General features: G+C 57.9%; 1 protein-coding gene across 3 annotated transcripts in view; it reads left to right on the forward strand.

Moving 5' to 3' along the window:
* Positions 1-790: 790 nt before the first annotated feature.
* BCOR (BCL6 corepressor) overlaps positions 791-15,532 on the forward strand; it is a 59,046-nt gene continuing 44,304 nt past the window's right edge. For all 3 annotated transcript variants that reach the window (XM_053935499.1, XM_053935500.1, XM_053935501.1), the window contains exon 1: positions 791-1,259. The gene's annotated coding sequence lies outside the window, so the exon portion shown is untranslated. The remainder of the gene's footprint in view (positions 1,260-15,532) is intronic.

Genomic DNA, 15,532 nt, shown 5'->3' on the forward strand with positions numbered 1-15,532 from the left:
CCCGGGGGCGAGCGGAGTGGCGGGGGGTGGCAGCGCGGCGCGACCCGCCGCGGAGGCTCGCAGCGATGTCTGGCAGCGCCGCCGCCGCCGGGGTTTTGACAGCTTGGCGGAGCGGAGTGAACGGAGCTTTATGGTAATTGCGGTTCTCCACTGGCCTTCTGGGTAGCGAGAGAGGGGAGTATCGGCGGGGCGGGGGGGGGGGGGGGGTGGCTTTCCCCTCCTGCCTGCCGGGGAGCGCGGGAGCGCGGAGTCCCCCCCCCCGGGGCGCCGCAGCTTGGCAGCGACCTGTGCCAGCCGGGGGGAGCGAGCGAGGCGAGGGGCTGGCGGCGCGGCGAGGGGGGGCAAATCAATTAGTCAGGGCAAGGGGGGGAGCGGGCGAGCGGCCGGGCGAGCCCTGCCTGAGCAGGGAAACGCAGCCAGGGGAGGGGGAAACTTGCTGAGGGAAAAAACGGTGGCGGCGCTGCTGCCGCTGCTGCTGCTGCTGGCGGCGGCTCCCTCGGTGCAGCGCCTGCCCGGGGGGAGGGGAAGGGAGGGGAGGCGACGGCTGGAGGAGGAGGAGGAGGAGGAGGAGGAGGAGGGAGAGAGGGAGGGGGGATGCGAGGGGAGCGCAGCGTGCAGCAGACGGAGCCCGGTCTCCCAGCGGCAAGGTGAGGAAGAGCGGCTTTCCCGGCGGACTAAAGAGGGGAGGGGGGGGGAGAGGAAGAAAAAGAGAGAGAGAGAGAGGAGGAGAAGAGGAGGAGGAGGAGGAGAATTAAATCCCCAGCCACACACACACAAAGCCGCGGCGGCCAGGGCACGGGAGACGGCGGCGCGGGCGAGATGTGGGGAGCGCCGCGCTCGCCAGCGCAGGAACTTCGCCCGGAGCAAGCCAGCAACATGGCGCTGCCAAACCAGAGCCGGCAGCCGGAATGAGCATCGCGGGCTGCCGCTCCCACTCCCGCTGTTGAGCCCAGTCGAGCTGAGGAGCAAAGCCCTTCCCGCGGGCACCTGCCCCGTCGGCGCAGAGGGCGGCCACGCTCCTGCTTCCCGCGCCCCGCAGCTCCCTGGTCTTTCCGCGCCCCTTCCCCGACCCGCCCGCGCTGGGGCAAGCCGCAACACACGCACCCACGGAGAGGGGGAGTCGGATCGTGAAACTTTTCTCGCCTCTTCCTCCCACCCCCGACGGGGCTGCTCTTCAGGGAGAGCAGCAGGGCCAGGCGACGGTGTGAGGACCCGCGTCTCGGACCGCGCACGCCAGAGCCCCGCGGCGCGGCAGGAAGGTCAGTGTTCCGCTCCGCGAACAGCTCCCGTGCGGAAGCGCCGCCGCCGAGTCCCGCGGTGACGGGGCGGTTGCGGGGCTCCTCTCGGCCGGCCGCGGGGAAGGCAGAGCGGCGGCGTGGCAGAAAGTTACGGCGCTGGGCTTGGGCGGGAGTGGCGGGCAGGCGGCGGCGGGGGCAGGAGGGTCTAGCGGAGCGCCTCCGGGGCTGCGGTGTCGGAGGGGAAGTTTGGAGGCAGTTGCTTGTGAAGATGTCTGTTTGGGGCAGCGGAGGCGGGGGGAAGCACCCGATCGCGTTGTCGGCTCCGGTGCGCCGGAGTGCGTGTGGGGAGTGGTGGCGGTGTTCCCGTCGTCTCGCACTTTGTGATTGGGAAGGCGCCGGAGCAGCGGCGTTACGGGGGCTCCCGTGGGACGGGGCGAGCAAGGAGCGGCGCTGCCGGCTCGCGGAGCGGGGAGAGCTCCCGCGCCGGGCGGGCCGGGCTCCGCGCTCCCCGCCCAGAGCAACGCGCGGTCCGGCGGCGGCGGGCAGGTGAGCGGCGGGGAGAGCCCGCTGCCGGCTGCCTTCTCCCCGCCGGGCGAGCCTGAGGCGCTGCTCCCCCCTGTACCTCCGCCCCGGCGGGGCGGGCGCCGCGGCGCACGTGGGACAGGGCGGCCCGGGGCTTTCCCGTGCGTGGAGCTGTGCTGGCGAGAGGTCCGGCGTGACACGGAAGTTTAGTCAGCCCGAAAATGTAGTTTGGAGTTGGGAGAACGAGCCAGAGGGAGGCTCGGGGCTTGCCATCAATGGGGCGGCCGGAGGGGAACGGCCTGGCGGGGAGGCAGCGGAGGCTGCTTTGTGAAGGCAGGGCCAAGTGGGGCGGCTCTGCGCAGCATATGAGGCATGCATTTGATGTTCGTGGAGCGAGTCCGGGGGCGAGGGCTGCGGAGCGTTCACGTTCCTCTTTCTTTCTCGATGTGTGTATGTTGGGTGGTTTGTTTGGTTTTTTTTTTTTTTTTTCTTTCTTTCCCCTTCCTCCTTCCTCCCTCCCTCCCTCTAATTTCCGCGATGTCTGTCGGATCTCGGGTTTGGTGATCGCGGAGGGGGCGAGGGGAAGGCGAAGAGCACCTCCCCCATTTACCCCAAGAAAAAAAAAGCCCCGACCATAGCGAGCGGTGCAAAACTGACAAAGTGTGGGGACTGACTTTAATGGTATCGCCTCGGAGCTCCTCGCAGCATTAATTCCCACTAATGAATCTTTTCCAGAAACTCCGTTCATTGCTTTCATGTGCTTTTTAGAGCCCGCAGCTTTTGTATTCGTGTTTGCATTTAAAAAAGGGGGGGGGGGGAGCGGGGGGAGCCCAGCCCGCACCACGTAGCCAAGCCCGGATTTTCCAAAGGTTTCTATTAACTTTTTTTTCCCCGCCCCCTCCCTGTGGCTCTACCGCGGGGGGCGGCCGGGAAGAGCAATGCCCCGCCAGAGCCACTTGGGAACAAAGCTGGGGGCGAGAGCGGGCGGGCGGTGCGGGGTCTGGGTGCCCCGGGCAGCGCCCGCACCCCCCCGCCGGTGACTCCGCCGCTCCCGGGTCACCGCCGCCCGCGCTCCTCCCGCAGCTCCGTGCGCGCCGCTGCCCGCCGAGAACGGCGTTCCGCTTCCTCCGGCCGCCGCTCTCGCCGACTTTCGTCCCCGAGGTGCTGAGGCTTGCCTGTCTGTCTGGAGCCCGGTGCTGTCGCCCTTGCGACACAGCGATTCATTTCCTTTCGGTTCTGCTGTTGGAGCCGCTGGGTGGGTTTTTTTTTCTTTTCCTTTTTTTTTTTTTTCCTTCCCGAGAGGTAGCCAGCGCAGCGCTCACCCTAATTGCTTTTAGGAGGATTAGGAGCAAATTCCTCCTCCCCCAGCGCCCCCCCCACCCCCCCGCCGCCTCTTCCCTCCCCGCCCCCCCCCCCCCGCCGGGTTGCCTTCGCACGCCGGGGTTGCAGTTTATCCCTGGTGCAGTTCTTTGAATTGCTGTCACAAATAGGTGACTCAGAGTTAATTAGGAAGTATGCACCGGATCAATGGGCTGCACAGCTCATTAGTTATTCCCCAGCCTTTTGCAGCGTTGGACCTCCGGCTCCTCGCCCCGTATACCTCTTTAATACGCAACCTGGAGGGCTGGCAGGGCCCAGGGAGTTACTTCGGGTGAGGGGGGCCGGGTGGAAAGGGGCGTGATGAATACGGATATTGAAGCTTCCAGGACGGGAGGTTGCATACGGAGGAGTGACCGGGACCCCTACTGCTCCCCCCAAGTCCCTCCTGCCCCCGCTATCAAACCTGCCGTCACGCACGGGCGTGGTGGGCCCTCGCTCGCCCCGAGATCGGAGGGACGAGCTCGGAATGTTACCAAAAACAAACAGACACGCACACAAAAAAAAAAAGAGGAAAAAAAAAAAAAGTGTGTGTGTTTATTGGAGCGTACGTTGAGAGAGCAGACAAAATCTCATTTGTCAGGCATGAAGGTGGGCTGTGTGGAAGGCTATAAATATACCGGGGAGGATTGTATCGCGGTCACTTTTCTGTTCTTCGCCATTTCTAAGGTGAGTGGCGGAGGCTGAGGGACCGGGCAGGGGCTTCTCCTGGTATTGTTTGTCCGTCTGTGATAGATCGGTCTAGACAGCCGCTCAGGCTCCCTGCGAGCTCAGGAACCGGAGCCTGAAAGGGAGAGTGGGGGAGACGGAAAAGGTCACCGCGATATTTTTTCTTTTTTTTTTTTTTTTCTCCGTCTTTTCTTTCTTCCTTTTTTTTTTTTTTTTTTTTTTTTTTTTTTTTTTGTGTGTGTTGGTGGTGATGGTTGTTAACCCTTGACGCCAAAGGGGATCGGGGCTGGCGATCCCGACCTGGAAAGATGCGGCAGCACAGCAGCGATCGCAGGGATGATGTCGAAGCGCGGGGGGGGGGCGGACAGGGTAGTGCGCCTCCGGGCCCCGGCGCTGCCCCGTCCATCTAATGGCTTTATACGAGATGTTTCCCACAACAGGAAAAGAGTTCACGAGGCGAGTGCCAGATGATTTTGTTCCCAGGAGTTTCCTCTCTGGAAACTCCGAGGAGCGCTTGGAGCCGGAGTCAGGCAGCCACAGGGCCGGGGCAGCCGCCGCGGCCCCTCGGGCTCGGGGGCGTCCCCGGGGCTCTCCGCCCCTCGCGGCCCTGCCGTGCCCCTCCTCTTCCCGCGGGCCGCGGTGGAAATCCCGAGATGGAGGTTCCCGGCCCCGCGGGGGGAGCGAGTTTCCGTGGCCGCCTTCAGGTTCCCTCAACTTCTCCCCCAGCAGCTCGGCGCCCTTCGCCCCACGGGGCCACATCTGTGTTCACAGCGTGGGGCAGCCCTCGGCTCGTGTCTGTGCAGGCAGGAGCCGGGCGTACCTGCCTCGGGTGTTCGGAAGCCCACGGGAGCAAACACACCTCGTGGAATGCAAGGGCAGGTGGAGAGCGGGGTCTGCGTTGCAGCTCGGGTGGGTCGGGGTTGTTTGCAGCTCCTCTGTGCGAGTGTGCTTCCTTTTGTGCTTGAGACGTCCTCGGTGGATGAGATGCGATCCTGGCGTGCAAGCCTGGGCGGTACAGATTAAAAGCAGTTAAGGCTTTAGAGCCATAGATAAAAGCTGGTTTTGTTGGATTCGCCTGCAGCGCAGACCATTCCCATCCCTCTTTGTCTGAGCCCTGGTTCCGGGCGCTACAGCCTTATTGGAAATGCTCCCGAGCAGTCCACGCAGCCAGGGCAGCAGGCAGCTCAGCGCTTATTTACACGTCACATCTAAATACATCTCTAATTAGATAGAAGCAGCGCCGGAAATGGCAGATTTGTTGCATATCTAATAGAGACCAGTGCAAACAGACTCAGCAGGGTTTCCCTCTCTTCTCCCCCCACAAAAAAAAAAAACCCACCCTCAAGACCAAGCCAGTAATCTGAGAGCGAACAGAAATGACTTCTCCCATTTGAGTGCATTATGAACCACATTGGCGAATGTCTCTAATATTTAAAGCGATACTTGGGATGTGTGAGCTGAATGCCCAAATATGGACTGGGTCTTGAAACAATACTGGTGCCTTGGCTTTATTCCTGTGCTGGTGGACAATCCAGGCTCCGTGTCACACACTGTATTTGCCTTTACCAGAATGTGCCAAGAGCTGCAGCTTCTCAAGCAGTTCAAAATGGTCATCCCTCTTCCCTCCTCTTCCTTCATCCCATGATAATACACTTTTTTGAAGACTGATGAGGAAGCCAAGGTCCCCTAAGAATGACTGAGCTGCAGGGGTGCCTGTACAGTCCATGCAGGCAAACTTTCTGGATCTGTGCAGCTGCAAGAGTGCACAAAGTTGTTGACATGTTTTCATGTCTCCGTTTGTGGAGAAAATGGACCCAGGTCACCACGGCCTAAAATAATGAGTGCTGCACATACCAAAGTAGTTTTGGCAATGTGTGGCTGCCTTTTACAACATCTCTCAACTTTGACCGATGAGTGGCCCCTGCAAAGACCGGCAAAAGGCCTGCTGCAGTTCAGGTCGTAGCTAAGCAGCCACATTGCCCTCAGACTAAATATGGCTTGGAGTAAATTTTGGTGCTTAATGTGGAGGACAAGTGATCTCTGATTTCTGCATGTCTTGACAGAGGTCCGTGCTCTTGCTGGGACCCTGCAGCATAGTTGGGTTGCACAGGTGGTGTGCGATGCGCTGTCTTTCCCCCGAACACTGCAATACATCACATTTTAGTGTGGACTTAAAGCAGCATGAAGCCAAGTTTAATACTTCCTCCTTAGGCTGGTGTTGCTTTAGAAATAATTGATGGCCAGAGCGGGCCTGCTCCCCTCTTTCTTGGTTTTGCAGGAACCTGAATTGTGGCACGGATAGCCGGGCTTACCCCTTTCAAATACGCCGAGCAGCGCTCGCTGGCTGCATCGCGTGTGCGTGCCGGAGGGAACGCGGAGGCCCGGGCTGCAGGCAGGGGGAGTTCCCCTGGCTGTGAGCAGATCCCGTTAATCCTCTGGCCTTTCAGGGAACCGGCTTACAGCAGTCGCTGCTCCGGAGCGACCTTTCCCTCCGACCTGACCTGCTCAGGTCCCTGGGCTGCGGCGGGCAGGGAGGTCTCTGCCAGGAGAGCGCATCCTTCGTCGGGTTTCTCCGGAGCAGGATGCCAGTGCTCCTTTGAATGGCTGAGCAGATGAGGTGGGGATGGAAAGGAGGCCAAGAACTTCTTGCAAATGTGGCTTTAGGAAAGTTCTGCTGCTTTCCAGAAGGGAATTCATTTTTCCTTGTTTGCTGGACAGCAGTTCTTGGCTGAGGGGAGTTTTTTTTCCCCTCCTCTCTTTCATTGCTGGAAAAGTTAGCAAGTGAGAGCATCCCTCTGTACCTGCCTGCCTGTTTTCCAAAACTGTTGTCTGAATTATATGGGACTCTTCCTTCACTCTTTGCACCCCAAAACTACCTCATGAGCTGATAGATTCAGTGCCATGTGATTAGACATGCAAGGAAGTCCACTTGGAGAAGATCCTGACAGCATGAAATATAATTTGTGATCTGAAAGACAGTTTCCAGTATAATCTCATTATGCACCACAGACTCCCGGTGTTATTTTGTAGAAGGCGGACAATGATCAATTTACATTGACCTAGGGCTGGGTGAGCTTTTAGATGGTAATTGCCATATTGATTTGCATGCAAAAAGAAGACCTGCTAAAATTAAAGACCGGAAGCGAAATTAAACTAAATTTATTGTCTAGGTGCAAACTAAAAGACTTGTTAAAGTCTAGGGTAGACTTGGAAAGCTATGAAATTGAAAGAAACATGATTCTCATCCTGGTAACTCTAAAATGAATCTACATGATGGGACAAGGGGCTGCAAAGCGCCCATTGTGAGTGGAGGCACACAAGCCGGGGCTGTTCCGTGTAAGCCCTGACTCCCTAAACAATCAGAGAATAAAATATCTCCTCTGTCCAATGAAAATCTCGGTCTGAATGTTGGGATTGTCGTGCTAAGGAAAACAAAGCTTTATTTGGATAAGACAATTAAAGTGGAAAGCACAGAATCCACCAGCCACACTGGGAACAGCTCGTATAAAGAGCTAAGTGTGTTCAGTAGAGCACAGGGGAAAAGGGGAGGCTCGGGGCTGTGCTCCATGGATGAGCCTGCATCAGGAAAGCCTGTCATTGTGTTTCCTCTGCCTGCTCCTCCGCCAGGAGGGCCAAGAGTGCTCCCAGCCTCGGTGCTCTCCTTTCCGTGGCTCCTGCTGCCTGTGGAGTAATCTCCCACATCCAGGAGCTGCAGTGGCTTGGTGCTGTGGCGGGCTCCTTCCCCGTGCACCTCTAGACAGCCCACGGTGGGTTGCAGTCTGCCAGCTAATTATTTCTCAGAGCATGGTTTGCTTTTCATTTTCAGCTGGAGTAGCTCTTGGTCTTACCCCAGTGCCTCACCTGGGGGCCTTGTATGCCTTTCAGTTTTTGCATATTACAAAACATTCGGGCCTGTATCCTCAGTTATAAAAGTGAGACTTCCACATTCACAGGAGTATTGGAGTAGCTGGCACTTGGCACAGTTGATAGCAGAGAGAAGTACGCCTGTACTTGCACAGAGAGCAGACTCCATGCTTGGGGCAGCCTGATGAGTGTCCTTTTCCCTGTGTGAACAGGTGCTGTGGGGCTGCCTGTCCCTCACCCACACTGTGTTTCCTCTGTGTTCCCCTGGGGTGGGGTGGCGTTGCATCTGGGAGTCTCCTGGAGGGGTGAGAGGGCTTTGTGGGGCTGGTTTAGTCATGGTTTGAGTATGGCATTTGTGTATGGTGACAGGTAGGGACAGAGAAGTGAAATCAAAGCTGGAGGGGCGTATTCTCAGCTCTCCTTGAAATTCACAGAGAACTTGTTAATGGCACAAGAAGGGATGGGCTGAGCTCCTCTTTCTAAGTGTAAATTCCCTCCCTGAGCCAAACTTTCTCCATGTGAAAGCTCCTGGCTGTGGAGAGATCCTACAAGGATCTCTGATCCTCGGGCAATCCCCTTTGCTCCCACGCCCTGGTGTGCTGGGTTGTGCTTTAAGCTTCTCCGACTTGCCCACAGCAGTAGGAGGCTGAGCTGGGTATTGAGGAGAGCCCTTCCCACAGGCTGCAGTCCCCCAGGCTCACCTTGCTCTGGCCTGATCGTGCTCCCCCGTGCAGTGTTTTCCTTTCCTCCTGTTTCAGTAGTCAAGCACAAAGTGGATTAGCAAAGCCCCGTGCAGAATTAAGCAGCCCGGTGTGAAGTTATGTGGAGCTCTGAGGACTCGCCTGCCTTCCCCTGCAGACCTCCTGTGCTGTGCCGTGCTTTGCCGTGCCAGGGCAGCCCAGAACCAGTGGGCAGGGGTGGATGCTTTGCGCGGTCTCCAGGCTGTGCTGGGCGAGGAGAGAGATACCTCTGGCTAAAGTTGGGAGCAGCAGGGGAAGCTGGAACAGTAGTTTTGCAAGCAGGAAGTGATCTCCCAGGGTAAACGTTTTAATGGAAGTGTAACCTGGCATTGCACAAAACCCCAACCCAGGGCGGCTGCTGCCAGCTGGGAGGATGCAGGGCTCAAGGAGATGCGTGGGAGGCTGTGCCCTGCAGTGCCAGGGGTGCCCACAGCGGAGCCGTGTGTGCGGAGCTGGAGGCGGCTGTGGCGCGGCCTGCCCTGAGCAGGTGGCTGAAGGTTGTCTTATTTTAGCTACAGAAGTATCTCTCTAGATCCATTACTGCGAGATCTCGTTTGCAATAAACTATATTGGCTCCCCTCTTTATACAAATTGCTGGTATGAAAGAAAACCCAGCCTATATGCATGGAGGCAGGCATGAGCTAGTGAGATCAGGTTTCCTACTGAGCTCCCAGAGGAGAAGTCAGCATTTGATTGAAGCTACACTTGGTTCTTGGTTCCCAGGGGACAGCAGCCCTGAAACACGAGAGCCCTCCCTCCTTTTTCCCCCTTCTCTCTCTCTTCTTCCTCTAAAAGCCTTTGTGCTGAAAGAGCCTCAGTAGGCACGAATCGCCTGTCTCTCACAAGACTGTGTTGCAGCCTTTGCTGACATTGTTCTGTTAGCAGTGGTTTTTACCAGGCCAGCAGATTTCTAGCTACGTATAGGCAATGAATAGTCGATGATACTGACCTGTGAATATGTACTGGTGTCTTTGAGTGGTGAGTCTGATTTGGAAGTCGATTGGAGACTTACCACATTAGTGTGAAGCACCATACCTGCCGGGGTAGTACTGCCCTTTGGCAGGAGTTAGGCCAAGATGGAGCACATGCTTCCAATAAAGTCAGCTATTTTTCCTTGCTGGTGCCATCTCCCAAGTTGCATATAGGTACATAGAAAGTGTTATTCCAGCTCCTGTGGCCTCGTAAAGAGTTTGTATGGGACACATATTTCAGAGAAAGTTGCCGTGTCTCTGTTTTCCCTTAAGAGATGCGCAGTTTGGGTAATGCCAGGACTCAGAATGGCAGGGAAAGGTTTCCTCGAACAGATTTATTTTCCCCATGGTTCTGTAAAGTAAATTCCCCATCCTCCAACTTTGCTGCTGATGTCAAAGTAAGTAAGGGCAGGGAAGGAGCTATGAGGATTTACACTCAAATTCCAGCTGTGCCCAACAAAAGGCCCTCTGAGAGTGTGCAGTGCACTCCTTTGCTTCCAGGTGGTTGTATCATGAACGAAGCTGGAGTCGTGCTTTAGGTTATTGGCAATTTTGTTTCCTTGTTATTTTTTTGTTTTTCCTCCTTACGGTGGAAAGGAGAAGGTGGAAGCGTGTCTCTGCCGCCCGGCTGAGCGGAGGGGCCGGGGCCGCCGCGGGTTGCGGGGTCACCGCCCCGGGCAGGGGTGGCGGAGGGGCCCCTCGGCGGGAGGTTCGCTGTGACAGCAGGTCGGACGCTGTCGGCGGCGGCCCAGTGCGAGGCGGCCGGGCAGGGATCGGGGGAAGCCCGGCTTTCCCGGGGAAGGGCTGCTCGGAGGCGCGCCGCGCCGCGGGGGCGAGCTCGCCGTGTGCCGCGGGGCGCTGCGCAGCTGCAGGCGCGGCTTTCCCCGCTACAGCGGGGTTCCCCCTCGCCTTTCCCAAAAGCCAGACCGAGAGCGGAGCTCGACTTGTGATTGTGCAGGCGTTTCATCGGGCGTGAGTGCTGACTGGAAAGCCCTCTGTGCTGTGGGGGAGAGCCCCGAGGCGCTTGGCACCCACCGACATCGGGTTGGCGGAGCAGCGCCCCGCAGCTCCGGCCCGGCCCGCAGAACCCCCTGAGCACCGCGGCTCCGCCCGGCCAGCCTCCGGGAACAAGCACGTTTCTGGCCCCGGGGCGGGGGAGGTGGGTAGAGGGTGTTCCTTGTTTCGAGTAAACCAGCTGCAGTAGTTGATGGTAAAGCAATGAAGGCAGACACAATGCTGCTGTTGTTGGTTTGATCTCTAACTGGGGATTGTTAGTCTGGATTTAACTCTGTGGCAAGGGGGGCGGGGGTTTGGTGGGGGGGGGGGGGGAGGCGAAGGCTGTTTACAGCCAGTGCAAATAATGTGACAGCTGTTGGAGCGCGAAAAGCCCGCGCCTCGCTGGCACTCGCACACAAAAGCTCTCGCTGCGGCCGGAGTGGCCCCGGGGCCGCCCCGCCGCTCCCGGAGGCACTGCCCGGCGCTGCGGGGCCCGGCGGGGCTCTCCGGGGCCCGGCAGCATCCCGGGCGGCGGCGGCGGGGCGCCCAGCCGCGCTCCCCTGCCGCCCGCCGCGACGCTTCAGCAAACGCCGCTGGCCGGGGAGAAGCGTTCCGCCCCCTCCCCCCGGCCTCTCTTTCCGCCTCCGCTTGATTTACAAGCGCAGGGAGGCAGCTGGAGGAGCGGCCGGCTCCGTGCCCGGCCCCGGCGCTGGGAAATCCCTCCTGGCGGCAGGTTTGCGCCGGCCCCGGTGACTTTGCGGGAGCGGCGGGCGAGGTGTCCCGGCAGCCCCGCGGCAGGAGAGGGCAGCCCGGCTGCGAGCCTCGGCCGGCCCGGGGCACGGCGCGGTGCGGTGGCTGGCAGCACGTTTCCCTCACAAACACGTGTTGGCAGAGAAGTTGCCGCTTGAGATGGCAGCGTACGACCCCTGATAACCTGGATGTGCAGGGATCCCTGGAGTAGGTCTTCAGTGGAAAAACTCCTCGTGCATAAATTTCCCGAGTGCCTATTTTCTGCTCAAAGCCTCAGCATCTAAGGCCCTCGGTTGGTCTTCTGAGCGTAGGATATAAAATGCTGTCTGTTCTTGAAGTTTGCTCCAGTACCCAGAGTGATCTCCTGGCCCTTTCAGAAGAGCCTCTGGAAAGTCGAGGAAACTTGGAGAACTGGGTTCCAGCCTATATTTGTACCTGACATAATTTCACTACCTACGAGAACCGCTGTGTTTTATATAGTAAGTGACCTTCGTGTACTATTGTCTTTTTGACGAGGCGTCTCTGGGGTGGAAAGCAGGTAAAAAGGGGAGATGCTTATTTCCTCCCTCATCCCCCTTTTAGTCGTTTTGGTCGATGGGTTGTCTTTATCTATTTCTCTCCAGTCAATCTATTATGTTTTTTTTCTCTTTTGGCCTTGACTGTCCCCTTGGTCCTTTATGGATTACACTGTGCTATTAGTGGCAAAAGTACACCAGTAGTCATTCAACAATTTTAGCATCAATTCCTATAAACTGGTGTTTTATATGACATGTGCCATTTTTCTGCAAGAATACTGCTTGCGAAACTAGTTTCGCCTTGGAGCAAAGGCGGAAAGATAAACAAGCCTGCATAGCCAAAACACTTGCATAGCCAAAACACTGGCAATTGCTGCCTCCTTCCAAATCTTTTAAAGTCACGGAGCTATATTTTAAGGATTACGCTGCTGCCTCTGAGGAGGGAATGTCGGCGGCGTTAAAAAAAAAAAAAGCTAATGCAAATTAGAGAAAAATAATTTTCTTTCAGCGATATGCAATGTATTAGTCACTTGTTATCATGCTTAGAGGCAGACCTCATTTGCGCGTCTGCCAACTCGTTCACATCTGCTCAGAGCTGTTCAGGGCATTTTAACCTTGGCGGTGTCGTGTCGTAGTCCCACGGATCAAGAACGAGTAATTAAAGCTCTAAGCAGCAGCAAAAAATTCATAGCCGCCCATCTGCATCGCAGTTGATTCGCTGCTTTGTTTCGGTGCCGGGATGGGAAGGCAGGGCCAGTGGCGGCCTCCACGCTGCCTCTACGCCGGGGCACCGCCGCTACCGGCAACTTTATGTCCTTTTTATTTCCTTTTGCTTCCTTTTTTTTTTTTTTTTTTTTTTTTCCTTTGTATTTTTTCACGTGGTTTGGTTTCCTTTCTTTTTTTTTTTTTTTTTTTTTTTTTTTTTTTTTTTTTTTGCCCCCGCTGTCTTCCGCACGCCGAGTCGGGCGGTGTTTGGCACTGGCTGAGCCCACCCTGGACTGGCGTTTCCTCTAAAGGTGTGGAGAAGGTGGTGGATGTGAGGTCGGGACACGTTGCAGAGACGTTTAGTCGAGGTGCTCGTAATGCAGCTTTCGTAACTCAGGGCTCGCCAGCGCTTTCCAGAAGTGCTCGGGAAAGCGTTTCCCATTAAGGAGAAACGTTAGCGCCATAAACCCGACATAAACTTTGGGGCGAGGCCAATTTTTATGCATTGTTCAGCAGAAACCAGGCTGTTTATTCGTTTGTTGTTGGGAGGAGGAGGAGGGAATTAAAAAAAAAAAAAAAAAAGGGAAACCCCCCAACTTCCCAAGCACTTTTTCTTGCATGTAGTCGCCGAAGGTGCCCGTGCCCCAGCCCTGGCCCTGGCGTGGCTGTGCAGACAAAGCCCTGCGGGTAGCGAGAGGCTTCCATACTGGCCGCGCTAGGTAAAACGAGAGACGGAGGCACCTAAGTTTAATATTTGCCTGTTGTGCGCGGCCATTTGCTGCATGAGGCGCGGAGCTGCCGTCCCCCGGCGGGGCTGCGGGGCTGGCGCTGGGGAACCGAGTGGGGGGCTGGGGGAGCGGAGGGAGCCGCTCCCCATCCATCAGCCCCGCGAAGCTGTTGCTCCGTAAATGAGGGAACCACAGGCCCTGTCAGCCGCAGTTATGCAAAATGAAGTCGTCCGTGATCAATATCTCCCAACGTCCCCGACGGATGTGGGGGGGGGCCGCCCCCGCCCAGCGTGCCGCGGCGGCTCCGCGCCGGGGAGCGGTGTGCCGGAGTGGCCGGAGGGAAACCAAGGGCGTACGGCCCATTAATCACTCCACCCCCCCCCCGGGGGTGCGGCGGGGGCTGGGGGAAGGAAACAGGGGCCGTGCTCCGGTATTTCTGCAAGGATAACGTTGCGGAAGTGAGCGCAGGCCTTCGCCCAACTCTCGCAGGAGCGCTGGGACTTTCGTATTCAGTGGGGGGGGGGGGTTCCCCTTCATCCTACCTACTAAGTTTCCCGAGCTATTGGGGGCAGGGGAGTGCTCGCCGAGCCTAGCTAATAGCGAGCCCGTGGCGCTGCGCTCTCCCAGCCTCCCGCGGACGAACAATGGGGGACGAGCGGGGGGAAGGGGCTGTCTCGGTGGTATTTTTCTTTTTTTCCCCTTCCTTACCCCCCCCACTTTTTTTTTTTTTTTTTCCTTTCTATCCCCCTCCTGGAAAGCAAAAACCATACGGAATAAAGGCAACAATGAAGGGTTCCCGGGATGCCGAGTGCGCGGCGGGTTAATGGGCTGGTGGGGCGCAGGCCTGCGCTTTTCCTTTCCTGCGCCGGGAATGCGGCCTTAAATTACCTGAAATGCACATTTCTGCCTGGCTCGCGGTGCGTGGGTGTGTGTGCTTGCGTGTGTGTGTGTCCCTCTCTCCCACTGCTGCCGCTGCTCCGCCTGCGCAGCCCGGGCTCGGCTGCTGCCTGTTGTCTCTGGCAGCGGCAGCGGAAACCTCGCTCCCGTGCGCGCGCGCGCGTGTGTGTGTGTGTGTGTGTGTGTCTGTATGTGTGTGTGTGTGTCTGTATGTGTGTGTCTGTGTGTGTGTGTGTCTGTGTGTTGTGTGTATGTGTCTGTATGTGTGTGTCTGTATATGTGTGTGTGTATGTGTGTGTGTATGTGTGTGTGTATCTGTGTCTGTGTGTATGTTGTGTGTGTGTCTGTGTGTGTCTGTATGTGTGTGTGTATGTCTGTATGTGTGTGTGTATGTGTGCGTCTGTGTGTGTATTTGTGTGTGTGTTGTGTGTGTCTGTATGTGTGTGTCTGTATATGTGTGTATGTGTGTGTGTGTGTATCTGTGTCTGTGTGTATGTTGTGTGTCTGTATGTGTGTGTGTGTATCTGTGTCTGTGTGTATGTTGTGTGTCTGTATGTGTGTGTCTGTATGTGTGTGTGTGTATGTGTGTGTCTAAAATGGCGCGGCCGGCCTGGGGAGGGAGATGCCGCGGCGGGTGGGCTTCGGAAGGGAGCCCGGGCTCTCTCCGTAGGCCCCCGTCTGTGCGGGGGCCCGGGGGTTCCTGTGGCTGAGCCGGTCCGTGGCTCGCTCCTCCGCCACCGCCTCCTCTAGTAGCCTTGTTTCCCGGCACGGCCGGAGCGGCGGCAGGAATCCCCCGCCCCCCCGGAGCGCGCGTCCTGCCCGGCCACCGCGGCGTGCGCCCGGGGGACAGAGGCATCGCCCGCGCCGGGGGAGGGACGGGGGATCCCGGGGGTGGGCGCCGTAGCGGCGGTGCGGGGCTGCCAGTGTGGCGGACGTGCTCGGTGTTTCCCGCGAATCTCTGGGAAATACTTCATGCGGTGATGCCTCAAAGTTGGGTACCAGCCGCCTCACGTCCCCCCTTTGTGTGTGTGTGTGTGAGCCTTTGCAGCCTTTCTATCGCACCCCCATGATGTGGTTTAACCGGGGGAGTGGGGGGGACGGCGTGAGTGCCCCCACCGAACGAATGTTCCGTAACCTTCAGGTATGGGCATCGCTGTGTGCAGAGGTGTGTGGCCGCCCGAGGCAGCTTTGGCCTCGAGGAGCGTGTTCCTGGGCGTCCGGGTGTTCCCCCGGGGCTCCGCGACAGGCAGTGCCGTGTGGGCTCCAGGGGAAGGCAGCCAGGGTTATTTGAAGGATCGCCAGCCATTTTAACTTTCCCTCACTGGCCTCCTCCCCCGCCCCCTTCCCTAGCTCCTAGGCTTATCATTAATTGAAAACTTTTTTTCCTCCCCCCCTTTGGCTGCCGCCGGCAGCTGAGAGCGATGCAATGATTCTCCTCGCAGCATATGGGAGAGGGGAACGCGCCGCTGCCGCTACGGCGCAGCGCCGGTCTGTGCAGGGTCCAAGGCGTGACAGGCGGCGCGGGGGGGCGCGGGGCCGCCGCTCCCTCGGGCCGCCTGT

Source organism: Vidua chalybeata, chromosome 2, assembly GCF_026979565.1.
Source record: "Vidua chalybeata isolate OUT-0048 chromosome 2, bVidCha1 merged haplotype, whole genome shotgun sequence".
Classification (NCBI taxonomy): Eukaryota; Metazoa; Chordata; class Aves; order Passeriformes; family Viduidae; genus Vidua; species Vidua chalybeata.